Source organism: Euprymna scolopes, chromosome 33 (assembly GCF_053919585.1).
Source record: "Euprymna scolopes isolate OS-2025 chromosome 33, ASM5391958v1, whole genome shotgun sequence".
In the NCBI taxonomy this organism is placed as follows: Eukaryota; Metazoa; Mollusca; class Cephalopoda; order Sepiida; family Sepiolidae; genus Euprymna; species Euprymna scolopes.
The window spans coordinates 67,153,901-67,162,153 of NC_136514.1; positions in this window are offsets into that span (position 1 = coordinate 67,153,901).

Consider the following 8,253-nt stretch of genomic DNA (forward strand, 5'->3'; position numbering starts at 1 on the left):
TGCTAGCGGTGGTAGTAGCGGTGGGTGCAGTTGCAGTGAAGACGGCGATAGCAGTGGTGGTGGTGATGCGATGGTGATTGTGTGAATTTTTATAATTAATCAAAAGTGACTTTTCCGGTGCATTTTAGTAATTAATCAAAAGTGACATTTCCAGGGCATTTTTGTAACAATGAATATAGCATTTGAAAAACGAAAATTTGCACTAATTTCAGCATGAGTTATAAGTAGGTAATAATGTTTTCAAAGGATCACTAGACAACAAAATCGCTACATGATTTTACTTATTTCGATGTATTAATATCTAATTAGAATGTTTTTGCTTTTTCAGCGACAACAATTCTTTTGTTTTATTAATATATTAGCCATTGGAAATATTTAACTTTTACTTTTAAGAGGTGCCAAGATGATAACGGTCGAAGTGAATTACGGTATTAATTAACAATATAGATCGTTTTCATTTTGCCGTCACTAATTAATCCTATATAAAACAAATCCATATGACGATCAATCGAATCAGCTGTTATAACCGACTCATCAAAAGAATGGCCTTATATTATGTTTTCTTCCCATCCAAAGCGATTATCAATGAGATAATAGAAGATTTTCTGTTTTCAAATTAGCTCCTTTAGACCTCCTTTCTGCTAATGTGATTTAAGATGTGATAATGTAATATATATATATGTGTGTGTGTGTGTGCGTGCGTGTGTGTGTTGGGTCGAGTAATCCGGGTATTGGATTGGACAAAAAATTGGGACTATTTTCCGATGTCAAAAACGATTCTTTTATACGTGTTAATTTATAAATTTAGTTTTCCAATGTTGGCACTGATGATTGAATATTTATTTTTAGTATTAAAACTAAAATATATATATTCAAGCATAAATGCACATATTGCACGAGTTTTTACTGAAAAAAATTAGAAAAACAATATTATAACTAAATATTTAGAACTTTATAAAGAATCGCAATAGGTAATTGTATCAGAACTGTGACAAATGTTTAAATCGTCCTATCACCGGGCCACGGCATTAAAAATTAGTAACCAAAATACAGTAGAGTATATAGTACACATGTATATAATCAAATAATATTATAAATAACACTGTAAAGCAAGGAAAATACCGTAACCAGGAAACAACATCGTAACATGAAAAAAAAAAAACGTATCCCAGGATTCTACTTCACCTTGCACAGAACCCAAACACGCAATTACTTATTTGGATTTTATTGTAAATCCCCCAAACGAAACAACCGTATTAAATAAAAATTACAAGTATTGCATTCCTCACAAAATCTTACGCTAGAAAATCTGCATTTTATTCTGGATTTGTTATAATAAAAGAAAGCACAAATGTTTGATCTGGTATAGGGCTTTATTTTCAGTTGTATCCATAAACAAAGGAAACAGTATGCATATTGTATAGATATCTTCGCCTGAATAATCATTCAATGTCATCCACACCATAAAAAGCGACATTTTGTCATCATCCTAATAATCCTTTCGGCTTGTAAGATAGTAAAGTAGCTTTTATCAAACAGAAAGTGTTACTTCATATATTGCATATGGTGTATCTTTTTGAATATTTGGAGTTTCGAGAGCTGGTCCCCTTTTTCCCTTCCCCCTCCCTTCACTCCTCACATTAAAAATTGGCCTCGTGCCTAATTTGCTCGGTGGGGGAGCAAATAAATACCCACTGGCCGAAGGCCCTCTGGGCCCAGGCGACAAGATCAAAGTGTAGTATCTGTTCCGACAGATGCTGCAAGCAAAGACCAGATGTGGGGGCAACCCCACATACCTGACCTTTAACCAGCTCCCATTTCCCACCTCTCGGGAGCTGTTCCCCTTTTTCCCTTCCCCCTCCCTTCACTTCTCACATTAAAAATTGGCCTTGTGCCTAATTTGCTCGGTGGGGGAGCAAATAAATACACACTGCCCACTGGCCCTCTAACAGCCCCGCTGCCTTCTGCGGCACGGGCAACAAGATCAAAGTGTAGTATCTGTTCTGACAGATACTGCAAGCAAAGACCATATCTGGGGGTAACCCCACATATCAGATCTTGGTCAATGTAGGGACAACCCTTCATACCAACAGTTACTATCCAGCTCCCATTTCCCACCTCTCGGGAGCTGGTCCCCCTTTTCCCTCCCCCCTCCCTCTCTCTCCACATTAAAAAACGTCCTTGTGCCTAATTTGCTCAGTGGGGAAGCAAATAAAGCCAAACTGCCCCCCCCCCCCGGGCTACAAGATCACAGTGTAGTATCTGTTCCAACAGATGCTGCAAGCAAAGACCAGCAAAGACCATATGTGGGGGTAACCCCACATATCTGACCTTGGTCAATGTAGGGATCACTCTACAGACTAACAGTTACTATCCAGCTCCCATTTCCCACCTCTCGGTAGTTGCGATACGTAATATCAATCCCCCCTCTCCCTATCTCCACATTAAAAAACGGCTTTGTGCCTAATTTGCTCAGTAGGGAAGCAAATAAATCCAACAGCCCCCCCCGCCTTGTGCGGCATGGGGGACAAGATCAAAGTGTAGTATCTGTTCCGACAGATACTGCAAGCTAAGACCATATGTGGCGGTAACCCCACATATCAGACCTTGGTCAATGTAGGGGCAACCCTTCATACCAACAGTTACTATCCAGCTCCCATTTCCCTCCTCTCGGGAGCTGGTCCCCTTTTTTCCTCCGGCCTCCCTCTCTCCCCACATTAAAACACAGCCTTGTGCCTAATTTGCTCAGTGGGGAACCAAATAAATACCACTGCCCCCTGGCCCTCTAACAGCCCCCCCCCCGCTTCGGCGGCACGGGGGACAAGATCAAAGTGTAGTATCTGTTCCAGCAGATGCTGCAAGCAAAGACCAGCTATGACTAGCAAAGACCATATGTGGGGGTAACCCCACATATCTGAACTTGGTCAAGGTAGGGATCACCCTACAACCACAGTTACTATCCAGCTTCCATTTCCCACCTCTCGGGAGCTGGATCCCCCTTTCCCTCCCTCCTCCCTCTCTCTCCACATTAAAAAACGGCCTTGTGCCTAATTTGCTCAGTGGGGAAGCAAATAAACAAACAGCCCCCCGCCTTGTGCGGCACGGGGGACAAGATCAAAATGTAGTATCTGTTCCGACAGATACTGCAAGCAAAGACCAAATGTGGGGGTAACCCCACATATCAGACCTTGGTCAATGTAGGGGCAACCCTTCATACCAACAGTTACTATCCAGCTCCCATTTCCCACCTCTCGGGAGCTGGTCCTCTTTTCCCTCCCTCCTCCCTCTCTCTCCACATTAAAAAACGGCCTTGTGCCTAATTTGCTCAGTGGGGAAGCAAATAAATTCAACTGCCCCCCTGCCTTGTGCGGCCCGGGTGACAAGATCAAAGTGTAGTATCTGTTCCGACAGATACTGCAAGCAAAGACCATACGTGGGGGTAACTCCACATATCAGACCTTTGTCAATGTAGGGATCACCCTACAGACCAACAGTTACTATCCAGCCCCCATTTCTCACCTCTCGGTAGTTGCTATACGTAATTGCTATGTAGTTGCGATACGTAATATCAATGTAGTTGCAAAAGATAATAGCAATGCAGATGCTATAAGCATTAGCAATGCAATTGCTATACGTAATAACAATGTAGTTGCTATATGTATTAGCAATGTAGTTGCTATAAGTATTAGCAATGTAGTTGCTATATGTATTAGCAATGTAGTTGCTATAAGTATTAGCAATGTAGTTGCTATAAGTATTAGCAATGTAGTTGCTATATGTATTAGCAATGTAGTTGCTATAAGTATTAGCAATGTAGTTGCTATATGTATTAGCAATGTAGTTGCTATATGTATTAGCAATGTAGTTGCTATAAGTATTAGCAATGTAGTTGCTATATGTATTAGCAATGTAGTTGCTATATGTATTAGCAATGTAGTTGCTATAAGTATTAGCAATGTAGTTGCTATATGTATTAGCAATGTAGTTGCTATATGTATTAGCAATGTAGTTGCTATAAGTATTAGCAATGTAGTTGCTATATGTATTAGCAATGTAGTTGCTATATGTATTAGCAATGTAGTTGCTATAAGTATTAGCAATGAAGTTGCTATAAGTAAATGGAGATGAGGCAAGCAAATGGAAATGAGACTTTCAGTCGTTTGTTTATCTCTGACGTATCTTTGATATTTTTGGCTTATACCAAAGTGTGGTTTCTGTTCTATTACATTTCGTCTTTGCTGTCAGTAAAGTAATGATCCTTCGAGACTATGTAATTTTATATTATCCCAATCCAGTATACTTCTTCTGTGGAACTGGATTTTCACTACATTAAAATTTACCTTGTGTTTGACTCTACTTTCGTGAGGAGGCAAGTAAATAGAGACAGGGTGAATATAAAGCTCGTAGATATAATAAAACGATTTATTCTTAGTAAAACTCTCTTTCATATTGTTATTGGCTTGCAGTAAGCAACAAAGAAAATAACGGAATAGAGTTTAAACAATGTATCCACACCTGGGATCAAAAGGTCTATGGTTTATATAATGGATAGAACAGTCCATTTGGAGTGTGATTTCCCCACAACACCCCCCCCCCAAACTGATTTCCGCGGTTATGAAAATCAGTATTTCTTCCTTTTGGGGCAGACCATCAAGGGGTCTGTGCGCTTCCTCTTTCTGCCGGAGCATCTCGGTTCTGACATCCCTTTTGGAGGGTCTATGTCAAAACAGTCATACACAGTTTCAATCGCCTCATTGCCGTCCTGCGGTGGTTCTTCTTGATCCTCGTAGAAGCGTTTCCTGATTTGGTTCAGGTGCCTCTTATGTTGGAACTTTGGGACCTGAATGATGTATGTAACATGGCCGATGTTTCGTAAGATCGTGCCCTGTTCCCAAAAAAGAAACTTATTTCTAAAATATCTAAAATACACGTTATCTCCGCTGTTAAACCGTTTAATTGGCATTGTAGAGGCTCTGTTGTGTACTATGTGTTTGGGTAGTAGTTTATCAAATACGGATTTTATTTTCCGTCCAAACATGTTTTCTGCTGGGGATCTCGCATATGGTTTTTTTTTCGGATTTCTCGTGATTCTGTAAACCTGCAGAAATTGCTGAAGGGCCTTTTCTGTTGGTGTACCGGACGCCTTTTTTAATGCCCTTTTAAGCGTATTTATGAAGCGTTCGGCCTGGCCGTTGCTTCTAGCGTGGTACTGGGGTGTCATAATATGCTTAACTTGATATGTCTCGCATAATTCTCTGAACTCTGTCGAGGTGAACTGTGTAGCGTTGTCGCTAACCAGACAGTCTACAACCCCAAACCGAGCAAACAATTCCAATAAAAAATTTGTTGTTGTTTCCGTGGGTGGTTTTTTGCATCTTAGTACCTCTGGCCATTCAACTGCTATCAGGTAGTAAAAATCCTCCACAGGTCCCGCATAATCGATGTGGATCCTCGACCATGGTTGTTCAGCCTTAGGGCAAGGTTTATATGTCATCAGTGGTGCTTTTACAACCAAAGAACAGCCTTTGCATCTGTTCACTATGTCGGTAATATCTTGGTCCATGGCTCGCCAATAAACAAAACTTCTCATTAGGCTTTTCATTCTGTTTATTCCTGGATGCCCCATGTGAAAATCCCTGAGAATTCTTTTTGGAAGGGTTTGGGGGATGACAACCCTTTCACTGTATAACAGTATTTCGTCGCAACCAGAAAAAATGTCTGAACTGGTGTCTCGCAGTGCTAATTTCTGCTTCGTGGTTTGAATGAAATTATCATTTAGGGACTCTGACTTAATTTCCTGAAGTGTGACCGGCAGTTCCGAATAATATCATGGTTTTTACATCACTATTAATACGTAGTGCAACGATTACTGAATCTCCAAGAGGTTCCACTTTATCAGGAATCAGTCTCGATAGACCGTCTGCATGGGCTAGTTGTATTGAGGGGAGAAATTGAATTTTAAAATTATAGTTCAGCAGAATAGTTCCCCATCTTAATAGTCGGTTTGCAGTGAATGTTGGAAGTCCTTTTTTTCATTCAAAAATGGATATCAACGGCTTATGGTCGGTTTGTAGAAAAAAATGTCTTCCGTACAAGAACCGGTGGAATTTTGAAACTGCAAATATAATTCCTAGGTCCTCTTTCTCGATCTGAGAATAATTCTTTTCCGCTGGCAAGAGAGTTTTTGATGCGAAAGCAATAGGCTGTTTCGAGCCATCTGGCATTTGATGTAGCATGCACGTCCTGACGCCATGTTGACTAGCGTCGCTTGCTACTATTATGTCCAACTGCGGGTTGAAATGCACTAGGAATGATTTTGAAGTCAGGATTCTTTTTATTTCTTGGAATGATGTCTGGCAATCTTCTGTCCACTCTCAAGCCTTATCCTTTTTCAGCAATTCATTAAGTGATGCGCGCAATTTGTGTATATTTAGGATGAACCCCTGGTAATAATTTGCCAATCCTAAAAAAACTCTGCAATTGAGTTATGTTTACTGCTGCCGGCATTTCTTTAATAGCAGTCGCCCTATCTGCCATCTTTATCAATTATTTGACCCAGGTATTTAATTGTTTGTAAGAAGAACTCGCATTAATCTGCTTTGATCTTAAATCCATAATCTTGTATTCGACTGAATACTTGTCTTATATGTTTTTCATGTTCCTCCCTGCTTTTGCTCGCTATGACAATATCAAGATATGCGATTGCGGTGTCTAAGCCGGACACCAGAGTATTCATTACTTGCTGGAATATTGCAGGTGCCACCTTGATACCAAACGCGAGTCTTTCGTATCTGTACAAACCCCAATGAGTGTTAATACAGAGGAGGTTAGCACTTTTGTCGTTTACCGGAATCTGTAGGTAAGTGTCGCTTAGGTCGATCTTAGAAAAAAACTTGCCGCCATTTAATTTTGTGAACACTTCTTCTGGACTAGGTAATGGATAGTAAAAATCTTCTAAGGACCCGTTGAGTTTGGTCGCAAAGTCGGCGCAAACGCGAATTTCCCCGGACCTTTTCTTTATGTAAACTGCTGGAGCAGCCCACTCACTATATTCAATTTTAGCCAGTATACCGATGATTTCTAATCTGTCTAGTTCCTGATTTATTTTGTTCAGGGAAGCAAGCGGGACATTACGTTTCTTTTTAAACACCGGTTGTGTGCCAGGTTTCCACTTAAAATCTGCACCCAGTTTTGTATATCTCTCCAGGCCAGGAGTAAATACGTTTCTGAATTCTTTTTTTTAAAACTAGTTATAAGTTTCTCCGTTTCTTCTGGGCGGGTATCTATTTTCTTGCAGAATGTCCCAGAGACGAAACTCCTCCATGCTGTCAGAACCGAACAGGTTCTCACTATCTTTTAGCACATACAATCTTAGTTTTTTTGTTTTCGGCCATAAAATGACGTTTGTAATTAATTCACCTTTTAGTATGCTCCTTGAATCCAATGTTGTCAGTGTTTAGTTTTTTAGAACACTGTGTTTAAACGTGAGTACGTTCTCCGAATCCAATGTTGCCAGTGTTATGACTTGTAATAAGTCACAAAGAAAACAGAACAACGGAATAGAGTTTAAACAATGTATTACTGGAACAACAACGTAAAAAGGTTACAACTGAAAAGAGTAGTAAACGTCACCAAGCAGGCGAGGGTCGCTCTGGTGTTTAATCCACACCTGGGATCAAAAGGTCTAGGGTTTATATAATGGATAGAACAGTCTATTTGGAAGGTGATTCACAACACATGTCTTTGTGTTCATTAAGAATCATAAAAAAGACGGGCCCACTCGCAAACAATTTTCCACTGACTAATTAAGATAACCAACATGATATGGCATGATACAACAACATTTGTCTCGTTGAAGAATTCTATTTTCTGTTTATATTACAGTGGATCAGCTAAAATTATACATATATATATGTGTGTGCATATATGTGTGTAAATATATATATGTATATATATGTGGGTGTATATATATATGTGTGTATATATATATGTGTATACATATATGTGTGTGCGTGTGTGTATATATATGTGTATTGTTGTCGGGTAAGGAAACTTGGTTGTGCAGACCAAGCTTTACTCAACTTAAACCCAAGGTACAGCCTGCAATACAAAAGAACATAACGCTCCTGAAATATATTGTAAAGACAGTGACATATGAACAATGTACATATACAACAATAAATAGTGAGGTAAAGTAAGTAATGAAAGCGAGACACCCATGTGTCTGCACCGATTCTGAGCTTGTTTCCCGCC